General features: G+C 53.2%; 1 protein-coding gene across 5 annotated transcripts in view; it reads right to left on the reverse strand.

Moving 5' to 3' along the window:
- lilli (AF4/FMR2 family member lilliputian) overlaps window positions 1–13,900 on the reverse strand; it is a 232,719-nt gene that overhangs the window by 138,065 nt on the left and 80,754 nt on the right. The window contains exon 1 of one of the 5 annotated variants that reach the window (XM_011140200.2): window positions 12,346–13,649. The exons of the other annotated variants lie outside the window; for them this stretch is intronic. The gene's annotated coding sequence lies outside the window, so the exon portion shown is untranslated. Of the gene's footprint in view, window positions 1–12,345; window positions 13,650–13,900 lie in introns of those variants that run through there. 5 annotated transcript variants of the gene reach the window in all.

The following is a 13,900-nucleotide window of genomic DNA, read 5'->3' on the forward strand; positions in this document are numbered from 1 at the left end:
GCGGGAAGCGTTACTTTTTTCCGTTTCCATTGGAAGAAATCGGCAGCTGAAAGTCTTCGTATGCTGTCCGATGCTTATGGGGATTATGGTTCCATCGATCTCAACTTGTGAGTACTGGTTTAGACGATTCAAAAGTGCAGATTTTGATTTGGATGACAAGGAACGCCCTGGTCAAGCGAAAAAGTTTAAAGACGAAGAATCGAAGGCATTGCTGGACGAAGATCAATGTCAAACGCTTGAAGAATTGGCAGAAGCATTAAATGTAACAAAAAATGGCCGTCTCTAAACGTTCGAAGTCGATGGGAGAAACGACCAGAATACGCCAAAAGACACGACAAAGTGATTTTCCAGCATGCTCGGCCACATGTCGCTAAACCGGTGAAGGAAACGCTAGAGGATGTTCATTTTCACAAAAAAATTCTCTAAAATTAAGTTTAATAACGCCAATAATAACGCGATACTCCTCCCTCCCTCTCTCTCTCTCTTTCTCTCTCTCTCTCTCGCGCGCGCGCGCGCGGACACACATTTCGAGAGACACGAAAGTTAACATTGCGCCGATACTTTACACACACACACACACACACACACAAACACGCGCGATCCTCCGTGTCCCTCTCCGTCGCGACCCTTCTCCCGCGCTGGGACGCCTCTACCGAGACAAAGGGTGCAAACGGGAGGGCAACTACCCGTCGAAGGAATCAGTAGCGCGGTGCTTCGAGCGGATAAAAACGTTTCCAGTGCTCCTTATCCGAGCCGCGAGAGAGCGAGTCGATTTATGTCGTCGGTCCGTAAAAACGTCATCGTTCCCGGATCGTTCGGTGACCGAAGAATATCCTCCCCCGTCTCTCCTTCCACCGCCGCGCGCCATCACATCCTGTCCTTTTCAATCGCGCGATAAAGGATTATTGCGTTATCGAGCCCGGCCGCGAAGGGATCGTCTTCCCGCTCGGCCAATAAAACATCGTGGCCATGTTTTACGAGGGACATGAAGCGCGTTTCTGCTTTCCGCTTGGATCGCTACTTTGTAAACGTCGAACGGACGGAGAGTCCCTGCAACACCCCTTCGACGTAGCGAAGTCTAGTCGCCGTACAGCGAAATAATTCGAAACAAACGAAATAACTCGGCTGCCGGAAACGCTCGCGCAAGAAATGGAATTGGAAGAGATGTTCGCTTATTCTCCGTCTGTCCCTCTTTCTCTCTCTCTCCCTCTCTCTCTCTCTCTCTCGCGCGCGCGCGTGCTCTGTGTCTCGTTTCTCTCTTTAATTTGCGTCGAGTCTCCGTGACATCGCTCGATGGGGACATGCTCGATGAAACGCGACTAAAGTCGCGAGCTGCTGCGCGCATCTTTGGGCACAAAGATCCGCCCGTCAAAGCGAGAAGAGAAACAACAAATCAGTGACGGAGAAAGTATAGGAGCGTCATCGAGCCGAGCAAATGTTTCAAATATAGCAACGTAGCGGCGCCCTCGCGTCACGGACAATGCGAGTAATCTTGTTTTCGTGTTGCGCAGCGTAGTGAAAACAGAGCCAGGGAGCGATAAGGAGCGCCCGGTTACGACACGCGCTGCGTGATACGAGACGTGCGTCTGTGTGACGCGCTTCCACGAAGGAACTCGGCTTGGTCGCACGCGGCGCCGACGTCAGCGTGACGTCCGAATGTCAAATAAGGCGATTTAATGCGCGATCATTTTCCCCGTAGCGCTGATCGCCGTGCGCGGCCGAGGGAGAGAGGTGCGACATGTGAAAGGAAGCAGCCGATTTTATTCGTCGCGAGCCCGCTTTGCGGATCGAGCGAAGGGAGGCGCGCGCGCGCGCGCGGCCAAGCCGCGAAGAAGACGCGATTCCGCGTCGACGGGTGCGGACAGACCGGCCGTTCAAGCCGCGCGCGATCGGGTCGAGCCCGCTCGAGGAGGAAGAAAGAGCGGGGGAGAAAAAGCGAAGCTTGAGAAAGCGGAAGAAGCGCCGCCTCCGCTTCTCGCAGAGAGAGAGAGAGAGAGAGAGAGCTCCGAGAGACCTCTCGTATTCTCGTATTCTGTAATTATATACACAGCGCGAGCGCGAATAATATCGGGGACTAATAGCGTCGCGCTGCATGCCATTATCACGGTACGACGCACGACGATACCGCGGCCATAATTTATAATACGATATTCGCGGTGTCAGATTTTCGCCAATGCTGCTCTGCTCGACGCAACGTGCGAGCGAGTTCGATTCGCGCGCGATTCGGAGCGCCCTCCGTGCGAGAATTCCGCGGCGCGGCCGATGCGTAAATTCGCGACGTGTATTTGGAGAGCGAACAAAGTCTACGCATCAAGTAATAAAGAGCTGTCGCGTCTCTCTCTCTCTCTCTCTCTCTCTCTCTCTCTTCTCTCTCTCTCTCTCTCTCTCTCTCTCTCTCTCTCTCTCTCTCTCTGTCTCTCGAGTACACGCGCTTACGGTGTTCCAGCCCCGCCGTCGTCGTACGCTCTAAAGAGCCGCGCGCTCGCCCGTGCGAGCGGGCACGCGTGAGAGCCCGCACGTACGCACGCACGCACGCACACGCATGTGGCAAATTCGACGCGGGTTTCGTTAACCACTCGGCGAGCGCTAAAGAGAGGGAGAGAGGAACGTTCCGGTTAACGCGAGCGCTCCGGGACCGGCGACGTCCATTTTAAACCCCGCGAGTATGTCGCGCGTCAAGAAACTTCGTCTAGCGTCTTGTTGCTCTCAGTTAAAATAGCGGATGCGCGAAGGAGAGGAACAGGGGAGGGGGCGGGGGGGGGGGCAGAGAGAAAGAAAGAGAGAGAGAGAGAGAGAGACGCGTACGCGTGTTTTGCAATTTAATTTATCGGGGAATCAGCAGAGAGTCGAATAATCCCCTCGGCTGAGCGTGATCTTGTTGGGAATAAATAACGGACTGATTCCAATTGAGTGACGAATTGTAACTGTTAGCTCAAAATAGCTCGATTAGCAGTTGCCAAATTAAAGAATCTCATTCAACGCTCATTCCTCTGATTTCATTCTCGAGCGCACGCAACACCAGCTGGCACGAGACTTTTAAAGTCTCGCAATACCCGGCACGACGACGTCTTATCGACGTTTTATCGACCCCTCGGTATCGTGTAAAATTTCACGGATAGGTAAATGCAAATAAGAGCGAAGTTCCGCGCGAGAAATTCGACGCGAGTGAATCCCCCGAACGGCAACACGCCGCCGACGCTAGGCGCAATATTATAACGCGACTCGCGTCCAAGGAGATGGCAGAGAAGCCAACGAGGAACGACGGCGTCGGTGACGACGACGACGACGACGACGACGACGACATGCGCGAATCTCAAGAGTGGGAAGCAGGCGGGAGAAACGAGCGCGAGTGAGTTGTCGCGTTTATTTTCAGCTCGGCGAAGGCTAAACGGCGGATTGCGCGCTCGCGAATTCCCGACGATTCGACGGCCTCTTCTCGCGCGCCTTCTAGCGTCTTCCTCCCCCTCTCCCTCCCTCTCTCTCTCTCTCTCTCTCTCTTTCGCTCTGCCTAGCCCATTTTTCCCGCAATTTCCCTTGTTCTTCTTTCCGCCGCCGTCGACCCTCGCCGACATTAGCCTCCCGTCGTGATCGTGATCGTTGTATCATGAAAAGCGCGATAGGTGTCCGCGAGACGCGCAGCGGCTCGTCTTTTATCCGCGGATTCTTCGTCAAGCAAACGTCGCGGCAAACACGACCGATGAGACCATCAAGTGAGAAGTCTCACGAAGAGAGCGGGAATTTTCGCGAGACCGCGTTCGCGCGTGTACGCGCGGGAGAGACAAACAGATCGCAAAGTCTCCGCTTCGTTCCGAGCGTACAAAGAGACGTGGGAATCTTCAAGTCAATAAAGGAACTGCCCCGTGCGACGCGGCCTCAATTTCGGCGGGTATCGCGCGGCGAGGCGAGGCGAGGCGAGGCGAGGCGAGGCAACAACGCCCGAGATCGCCCGGCTTTACCTGGGCGATTGCGTCGTTGAGGTGCACCTCGCGTCGCGATAAGCGACGTCACGTCTGTATGCGGAGCGGCAAAGAGTGAGGATGCGTTTCGAGCGCGATTGTCATTTCACGGAGGAAATGGAATGATCGCCGTTACCGCGCTATATCCAGCGAGCGTGTTTACACGCGGCGACGTGGCCGGGTTCTCGATACGCCTCTCTCTCTCTCTCTCTCTCTCTCGCTTTCTCTCTGCTCCCCTCGACCGCGACCGCGCGACGTAAACGCTCGAAAATATCGCCGCAAATCGAGATATTATCGAATAGCCGGTGCGCGCGCGCGGGGTGCGTCCAGCGCGTATTTTCGACCCCAACCTGTTCCCTGATAAAAGAGAGCGCGACGAGAGAGTCCCTTTTTAACGAGCACCCAAGATAACTCTCTATGTAGAAGCGAGCGATCTTTACGACACGTGTACCCGCGGGATATTAAGGTCACGGTGGAGACCCGAAATAACCTGAACCTCAACCGACTGAGGACGCCCTCCTCGCTCTCCTCGTGGGTAGCGCGCGCCGGGATGACGCGAGTCTCGCGGCATCGGAAATGAATTCAATCTCGTAACGACGTGGATATTACACACGTGTCGGGGATACAGATTGTCGCTCTCGCTTCTCCGCTCGCACCGTAACGCGCGTTCCCGCGCGGAACGGCGACGACGGCTGTCGATATTAGTCGGCGGATTAGCGAAATCATCTTCCCCGTTGAATCACAATCGCCGGTCCCGATGATGACTCGGCTCCATTGACACTGACACACTGACATCGTTTCGCACGCCGCGGCAAGACGCGCCGCGGCGCGAGCGCGACCTTCGAAAGCGGCGCCCGAGTGTGTTTCGCAGTGTCGCTAATCTCCTTGAATGTTACTTATTCAGGCGATTTGAGCCCCGCTCGTCGCGAGATGGAGAGAGCGCGCCGGTACAGCGGTTCGGCGTTCGTCTGGCATTAGAGGCGACCTCGTGAGTGAGTGAGAGTGAGTGAGTGAGTGAGTGAGTGAGTGAGTGAGTGAATGAGAGAGAGAGAGAGAGAGAGAGAGAGGCGCGTTTCGCGAACACTCGGAATCTCCTGGGAACCAGTCCCGGCACTCGCTCGGATATACGGATTTTCGCAAGAAGCCAATTGCACTCGCTTAATGCAAAGATCGGCCGCAATCGAGCGTCCCGCTTCGCAGACGGAAATAATCCAAAGAGTTCCCGCGACTCGCGTGCGTGCGTGCGTGCGCCACGACTGGCGCGATAACAATAAAAGCACGGTAAACGACCGCGATTGGGACCGTCCAGACTTTTCCCGCTACCGCTCCGAGTTCCATTATTCATAAGGATATTATTCCGGAAATTCGGAAAATGAAGTTTCGCTCCGCGCGATCTTTTTTCACACGCGCGCGCGTACACACACACACACACACAGACACATACACAGTTGTGTGTAAAATGGGCTAGGTTGGAGCGGTGGAGTGATGAAACGAGAAGTAGAACGGTAATATTATATATATACATAGAACGCGATCGTAAGCCGCGGGAAATGTAACGCTAAAAAATTTCGCCCGTCCGACAAAACGCTCGCAGGCTCGACCGAAAAAGTCGACATGAAAAGATCATTATCGCAGCCCGGCTTAGGATTGTGTCCCACGGTGCCGGCGCGGCGGCGCGGCCGCACGACGTCGAAATTTCGGCCACGGAGTTCATGGACAGTGGTTCTTTTAACGGCACGGGATTTCGATTTTCTTCCCTGCCGGTTGGCATTGAATGCATCCAGTGGCGGCGGCGCGCCAAAGAGCGCGTTTAGCTACGGCCGTATCACCTCGGCGAAATTAAAGTCCGTACGTCCAGTTATACGGCTTATTCACCGCCGACAGGATCGTTACGTAACGGCCGGCCCCCATCGTCGGCCGACACGCAAAAAGAGATCTGAGTTTGCGGATAAAATGCGTAAAAAAATGTTTACCGCCGACTCGAGAAGCGCGTCCCGAGAGCGCGAGATGGCGAGATAAAAATTCATTTCCCGGCTTTAAACGCGCGAAGACGCAAATTCGGACGACAAAAAATTATAGTCGTCCGAGCAGTCGCGGCGAGAAAAGAAATCGATTCTCGATGCGAGACTCAGCATCGACGACTTCGCGCAAGTTACGACGCGTGAAAAAGAAGAAAGAAGAAGAAGAAGAAGAAGACAACGAAAACAAAAACAAGAACAGAGAAATTCCGTTTGCAAGAATTCCATCGCGAAGTCACTACGATCCCCCCTCCCTCTCCCCGGTTACGCGAAGCTAACTTTTTCGCGGTGATATTCTGCGCGCAACAAACTTGCCTGCGGAAACAAACTGCTTGAAAGTCCTCCGCCGCTTACCTGACGGTCATTAACGACATTCTTCGCTGCCTTCACGACAGTTCTGAGGCATTTCTCCGGAGTTCTATTATTGGTCGTCGAAAAACGCACCGTCGAAACTCGAATTTTCCACGCGCCAGACAATAGCGTGTCTCCGTAGTCAATAAAAATGTATCAACTCCACAGTCCATTATGCGCCTAAAGCGTCAAGTAATTTAGGAGCTCGGGACAGAAAAGCGGACTGCACTTTCGGAAGATAACTCAGGAGAGACCCGAACACCACGCTCATAAATCATCAGCGTATTTGAAACGTCAGAGAAACGAGTGAGAGATATACCTGCGAGTTTGAAAAGCGCTCGGCCGAAAGCTTCCATCGCTTCCAGTTTCCTTACCGCCGCTCGTCGGTTTAGTAAGTCCCTTTCGAAATTAGTACATTGTACGTCTGTTTCGTTCAAGGACAGATTCATCGCTCTCAATCCCCTCTCGTGCGAGTCTCCTCCCGTCCATTCATAATTGCTAATTTTCACACGCAAACGCTCAAAGAGAGAGAGAGAGAGAGAGGGAGAGAGAGAGAGGGAGAGGGAGAGAGAGAGTTGTTTCGCGAATTGTAATTAAAAAAATGTTAATTACGATTTCGACCCTTGTGTTAATATTTTATTTTTCGCTACTCGCGACGGGAGATGCAACAACAGTTGCCGCTTCTAATCCCCCTGACGTTCTCCGAATTCATTAAATCGGATTGAATTAATTACACGGAGATGCGTAAACGCACGCGCTGAATTAAATTAAATATACACGTGTCTACCGTGTCTTGACGTTTGGCTTCGGGTTCTGTTTGTTAAGTCGCATTCCGCACACATACATACACGCACACGGCACAACACGCAATAATCGCGGCACATCGGCCCGATGTTTTCGACAACGAGAGTCGATGTGTCTCGCGGCGGCCATTTTTAAAAGGCAACCGCGACTCCTCGACGTTAACATTGGACCTCTCTCCCCCCCCCCTCTTTCTCTCTCTCTCTCTTCCACTTCTCTACCACTCCCTCTCCTCTTCCCGCTTATGTAACGCAAAGTTAGCGATGACACGCGACTGCGAACAAGAGGAGAAGGAGCCAGCGAGGAACGTGTTTATTATCATTTCGGCCCGCTTCTTTCGACCAAGAGGAAAACGCGCTGCAGACTCTGTCGAGTCTACCCCATCGATCATTTAATTCAACGGGAACGTTTGAAAGAAAAAGAAAAAAAAAAGAAAGGAACAAATCTCTGACACAAATCTTCCGAGAATAAAAACGCTGTCGAAGGTTCTTCCGATAGCTTGAATCAACCGTGTCAATTGTCTGAAACAAATATCTTTAAGATAAAAATAAACACGTGAGATTGACGCGTTCAAGATCATTTCCAAATCATCAAAAACGATTGGAATTTAATATCGATTCATATACCAGGAAATATCATGTGACGTATGAAAAGAAAAAAAAAAAAACGAATGCGCACACGCACGTCATTTCCTTTTTCATCGAGCGAACGTTGTTCCGTAGATATTATTTATATCAATTTCTGAGCCGGTTATTAGCGAAGTGCGCCAGGTAACGTACCGCTACGCCATGAGCCTCAAGAAAAATGACGCTGGTAGAGGTAAGTGACGTCAGTATCCCGCTCAGCCAGGCATAATTAATTAGCGACTATCGGCGCATCTAAAAGTAACCGCGCTGAGAAAAACAACGAGAAGCAGCAAGTGTCTGCATCGAACATTTCCAGCGAGACCGCGCGTTATTATTTATGAGAAATAAAAGATGGCTAATGAGATTGCGTCGTATGCAGCGCCGGACAGAGTAACGCGCGCGACGTGAACGACGGAGGGGCAGGGGAGGGTGGGAATCGCGCGTGAGGAAGGACTCGGATAATACAATCGAGACGAAGACCTTCGGAACGATAGATTGTAAAATTTTGTTGACTGAATGGTGTCCCCCGCTTTTTACAAAAAAATTTCAGGCGCGGCGAAATCCCGGCGAGATTAAAATTCAGATATCCGAAAAGTGAGACGAACTCGAGAGAGAGAGAGAGAGAGAGAGAGGGGGGGGGAAGGGGAGGGAGGAGAAAGAATTCGATCTATAATTCGTCGATATAACGGTACTACAACAACAGGTACCGGCGTACCGGAAACGAAGATAAGCATTTGCGCTCTTAATATTTCATTTCTAATTACGATGTTGGACGATATGTGTATAAGCCCGCCGACCCATTCCGACCTCGAATTTACGAAGCTCAGCGGAAATTTAATTTGGAGTTTATTTGCCAAAATATTTAATTATTTGGCAAGCACGTGAGAAAAACAGCGAGCGACCGACCCACGGGAAATTCTGACCGAGGGGAAACTGGATTCGGAAAATTCGCCGTGCAAATGAAAATCTACCGAAAGCTGGCCGATAAAGTTCGGGGAACCCTTTGCAAGTATCTCCCGTCCCGTGTGTGTTTTATTTCTCTCTTTCTCTCTTGATACACACACACACACACACACACACACACACACACGCACGCACGCACGCACGTGTAAGTCCTCGACCTCGCGTTTCATCGGAGAACGCTCCCTCCCTCCTTCACCTGCTGTTTCTCAAGAAAAACGCGGCCGAAACGGGGATAAGATTCATCGTTCTTGGACAACGATAAAGTCGAGTGAGAGAGGGAGAGGGAGAGAGAGAGAGAGAGAGAGAATTCAGGACGCGAACGTGTACGCTCGCGGCCGGTTCGTAAAATAACGAGATTTATTTTATGGACAGAGATGGATCGACCGTAAAACGTCGCGCAGAACGAGCTGCGACGTTTTTCTGCTTCTTGCGACGCGTGGCACAAAGCGACGCCCAAAGTTCCCGTTATTTCCTTTAAAGCGACGCGATTTTCCGGTTTACGACGTCCCCGTCCCCTGCCGTCATGCGATCCCTTCTTCACTCATTCCTTACTCGTTCTGAGCCACTTAACATGCGGCCATCTGTTCGCTATCGCATTTTCGCCGAGGACGGACAGCACTGTTTTTTCTAGCTTTCCCTTGATTAACCTCCCGGTCCCGTTAACGGCGAAGATGGTTTCTCCGGAGGTCTGTTCTCGAAGACAATTGTTCGAGCGAGAGAGGAAACAAGTAAAAGGTCGAACCATTTTCTTTTCTCGCGGCGCGCTCAAAGATCCCGCTGTTTCCTTCAAAGCGATGCAACTTTCTCGGCTTACGACGTGACCGTCCTCGGTCTCTTAGCCGGCTTTTCCCTCAACCCTTTATTCGTCCGGTGCTTGTACTTGACACACCGGTCACTTTCTACCCACCTTTATTATGTTTCCGCCGAAGGCTATTTTCCGTCGCTCCCGTTAACAAAAGAAAAAAAAAACAAAAAAGAGGAAAAAGAAGACGAACGGCTTTATCCTTGGAAAAACAAAAGAGTTTCCCGTAACAACCGTAAAATTACAGCCCGATCGGCAGAGTGCAGGTATAAGTTTGTCAAATGACCTGCGAGCGTACAGGACGCGGTTTTTCCTCTTGCGAGAGATCCTCGACGAACGTCCGCATTCCGACCACTTCGAGACACAATGCACTACAAATGTCGGTTATAAAGGGTTGGATTTATAAACTGACTCGCGAGGCGCGTTTCTCGTTAATTAAAATCGCCGATGAGCTTCATCCCGTCTACCTGATTCGCTAACGAGACGAAATGAAGGAGCGCGCTGGAGGAGGATGGAGAACGGCGAGTTCGTAAGTAAGCGCGAGCAAGCCGAAGCTTCTCGTTTCACAACGAGAGAGGAAACGAAACAGGGAGATTCGCGCGTTCTACTCTCTCGCCGATCTACAAATTCATCGCGGTTCCCGCTTTGCGAGCGGACGCGTCACGCGAAGACCTGAGGGGCCTGACGGCTAAATATTATCCTAAAACGCAGCACTGACAGAAATTGTCGGCATCCTTCGAATAAGAAAATCGAAAGCGACGAGAAATGAGGGAGCAAACACGCTCAAAATCAAGCCCGGACTCGGCTATTTCTTCCGAAGCGCGACGGCGCCCGTTATCGCCCGATAACGATTACGCCGACGAAACATTGTTTCCCATCGCTTGGCCGCGCCGCGTTCACGGAATTCCCAGCGGAGCGGCGAGCGCACCGCGGCGGCGACGTGATTCACACAGGGTCTCTCTCTGGCAGGTCCTTAAAGATGAGTCACAACAGGATTGGGGCGAGCGCGTTGTTCGAAGCGCCGCTAACTTCGGGGACTCCGTTCCCGTCGTACGAATTACGCGATGACAGCTACAAGCATCGACCGAGCATGCACCGACGCGCGTAGCCGCTCGCGAGAGCGACTTTTTGCGCGATATCGCGGAGCGCAAACGAGAAGCCGTGTTTCAAACGAGCGGAACGAATGCGCGGCGGAAACAACGAGGATTCCGAGAGCGGAGCGAGACTAATACATATTTCCCACACGGGCGTGAGCCGCCCGAAATTTGTCGCCTGCCCTCCTCCCCTCTGCCGCTGTCGTCAAACTTGTGCGTCTCGTTCCCAGATAGATAACGGATAGATATTTACACTGCGATACTGAAATACAAATATTCAAGGCCGATATCTACGGCATAGCGAAGTGCTACAACTCTCTCTAATGCTCCAACGACTTGGTCGACGACGGCGTAAATGAGAATCGCGCGCGCTGCTTACACAGGCGAGCAATTATCGCGAAAACGGTTGCGTAATTTCGCAAACGAGACACGGTAAAAGAGAGAGAGAGAGAGAGAGAGAGAGAGACAGACAGGCAGAAAGAACACGGGTGTTTTCCGCCACGGCGAGACCAAGAAGTCGTCAGGTCGCGAAGGTGCAAAGTCGCGCGTCTCGTCGCGCGCGCCGCGATGGGCATCCACGTTTGGTTATCGACCGATCGCGGGTCTCTCTCTCTCTATCTCCCTCCCTCCCTCCCTCCCTCCCTCTCTCTCTCTCTCTCTCTCTCTCTCTCTCTCTCTCTCTCTCTCTCTCTCTCTCATCGTTCGAATGAAAGCGCGAATATCGCGGCGGCGGTCGACCCTGACTTTTCAAGCCGGATCGATCATCTCTCGAGACAATGTTCAACACGTGCGAACGACGGCTTCGCGCGTATCAGCCGCGTTTCACGCTCGCACACTGTCGTGAGAGATAATACTTGGTGATAGCCGCACACAGCACGGCACAGTGATAATTTCACGAGCCGGACCGTTACATTATATATATATATATATATATATATATATATATTTATATATAATATATATATAATAGAGGTGATCGCGCGCGAGGAGAACGGAGAAAAGCTCCGGCGATAATGCGCGACGAGTGCCTCCGCGCGATAACGCATTACGAATAGCTAAATTTAATCGGAGCGGCACTCTCCGTCCGCGAGCGATGCAGCAGTTCCTCCGATGCACCGGCGCGGCACGTCACGTCCAGCTCTTCTGCCGCGCAACTCTACGCCGATCGCGCGTCATTCGATTCGGCGATTAATGCCAAACCAACCGATCGGCGAGGCCGTGCGGCGTTTTTGATGAGCGCTCGAAATCCGAGCGCTCTCGCGCCGCCATCGACGAGAAGCGTTCGCTGCTCATCGGCGAAATTCTTTCTCAACCAAGTCTTTCCGATACCAAGCGTCTCTCTCTCTCTCTCTCTCTCTCTCTCTCTCTCTCTCTCTCTCTCTCTCTCTCTCTCTCTCTCTGTCTCGCGGAGACAATTCTTCGATTACTCGTCGGCCGTATTATTACCGCATCAGTCAACGCTCCCCGCGATCTCGCGAAGGAAGATACCAAGCGTCGCGTTACTCTTCGAAGCGATGCGACCGAGCGAACGACGCACCGCGATAAAGTCCCGCGCAATGCTCGCTGCGATTACGCGTCATTTCGCAATAAAACCGCCGCGTCGCGAGAGCGAGCGAGCGAGCTGGCTGGCTGGCTGGCTAAAGCTAGGCTTATAGCCAGCCGGAGAGCCAACTCTCTCTCTCTCGCTCGCTCGCGCGAGCGCGCGCGCGCGGTGGAAAAAAGGGGGAGACTTACTGTGCGTTCACGAGGAACGAACGACGCCTGCTGTCGTCGCGCTGATCGAAAGTAATCTCGATGGCGGGTTATCACCGCGATCACCGGAATAATCGCACAAAACACTCGCCAGGAACGGCCGCTCGCTGGAAGGCACTCTCATTCTCTCGCCGAGTTCCCGTATTCGCACGGCGCACTCACGGCGCGTCTCGTGGAGGAAATGAGGAGGAACGAGGGGAGCGGCTAATCCCAGAAACGCGCGCTCCTGCTCGTCGCTGTGTACGCGCAACAAACTCGACCTCCCTCTCTCTCTCTCTCTCTCTCTTTCTTTCCCTCTCTCTTTCTTTCCTCTCGTCGGAGAGAAGAGGAAAGGAGAGAGGAGAGAGCGGCGGGATGGAACTCGCGGGGAACTCTCGCGCCGGCGAGAACACTGTGTACAGCGCGGCCACTGCGCGTGAGATTGGACACTTTGAGGAGGATATAACGGCGACGGCGACGATGACGCAAGCGGTAATTGCGAGCAAAAGTAGACGCGGAACCAACGCGGATCGGCGCGCTCCGACGAGATGCACCAGCACTGTTTCGCGCGAGCCAACGCGATTGTATCTCTCTCTCTCTCTCTCTCTCTTTCTCTCGCTCTTCTCGCGTAGCGCGCGTACCCACACGCACACACACGTACACACACACACTGGATAGACTCTCACTGACGGAAGCTCTCACGCGCGCGTGCAACGAATCACGAGCGCGCGCGCGCGCGCGCGCACGCGACGCACTCGCGTGGACCGAACGTCACACGTCGACGACGCCGCCGCGCGAGACGTCGTACGTCGGATGGCCGTGAGAGATCGAGGCGACGCGCGAATATTGATAGAAAGAAAGAGAGAGAGAGAGAGAGAGAGAGAGAGAGAGAGACGCGTGTGGGAGACACACGCGCGGGCGCGCGACGCAGGGCGACGCGAGAAACGAAGCGAAGCGAAGCGATGCGACGTTGCGCGCTGAGCGACGACGCGAGCGAACGTTGTGCACCAGACGATCGTCGACGAGAAACTGGCACCTTCCGGTCGAGACGGAGAGAGGGCGCGGGACGGGAGCGAGATAGAGACGCGCGCGGACAGATATATGTATATAGCGGGCGCACGAGGGCGTGTGTGGGTGCCGCGCGTGTATCGGTATGCGAGAGTCGAGCGCGTGTCGAGCGCGTCGTCTGAGCGCGCATACGGAGAGTGCGGGACTGAGAGAGAACGAGGAAGAACGAAGAGTGGGAAAGAGGCGCGAGAGAGGGGACAGGGGGAAATCCACGACCTAGCGACCACCGTCATACACAGGGACAGCAGCAAACTACTACTACTACTACCACCACCACTCTACTACTACCACCACTACTATTACCACTGCTGCCGCTGCTACACTACTCCTCCGCTCTCTGTCTCTTGACAGACGCGAACGAGGTACGAGAGAGAGAGAGAGAGAGAGAGAGAGAGAGATGCTCGTACACATTGCGAGAGCACGAGGAGAGGAGAAAAAGTGCGCGTGTGCGCGCACGTGTCGGTATGCGGCCGGCGTTTCTCGTGTACGT

Source organism: Harpegnathos saltator, unplaced genomic scaffold (genome assembly GCF_003227715.2).
Source record: "Harpegnathos saltator strain DR-91 unplaced genomic scaffold, Hsal_v8.6 scaffold61, whole genome shotgun sequence".
NCBI classification, from domain to species: domain Eukaryota; kingdom Metazoa; phylum Arthropoda; class Insecta; order Hymenoptera; family Formicidae; genus Harpegnathos; species Harpegnathos saltator.